Below are 568 nucleotides of genomic sequence, written 5' to 3'. Positions count from 1 at the left end.
CCCCATGTGCATGGTTGGGGATGGTGGGGCCCAGAGACCTTGAACCTCGCCTGGTAGCCCTGAGCTGACCTGGGTGCCCACTCCAGTGCCAGTCTGAGCTCCCAGTCAGCCCAGCCCATGGGCTCAGGCCCTGCCAGGCCCCAGATAGAAGCCGCTGACACAGCACTTCAGGGTGAGCCCTTCCCAGCCTGGGCGGCCACCTCCACATACCCCGAGCGCTTCTGCGGGCTCTGTAGTGGGTCGCTGGTTTGCGCTGTGTGGGGCTGGCACTCCGTGCTCAGAGCTGGGGAGCAGGGGGCTGCCTGGGGGGCCACTGAGGCAGTCAAGATGGAGGGCAGAGGCCGGACACCGGGTGGCGGCCCCTCCGAGCCTCTTGACCGCTGCGGTGGGCAGGCCCTGACAATGCTGCCACAGCAGAGGAGACAAGCCCTGGATTCCTGCCCCTGAGGCCAGGACCCTGAGAGGGGCTGGGCTGAGTGTGGGCTGAGTGGCCGGCTGCTTCTCCTGCCCCGCCCTGCCCACCCCTTGGCCCTCGGGGCCCCACTCGCTGACCAGTGACCAAGGGGGC

The sequence above is a fragment of the Bison bison genome, unplaced genomic scaffold, assembly GCF_000754665.1.
Source record: "Bison bison bison isolate TAMUID 2011002044 unplaced genomic scaffold, Bison_UMD1.0 scf7180017853454, whole genome shotgun sequence".
Classification (NCBI taxonomy): domain Eukaryota; kingdom Metazoa; phylum Chordata; class Mammalia; order Artiodactyla; family Bovidae; genus Bison; species Bison bison.
This window is presented reverse-complemented; position numbering follows the sequence as displayed.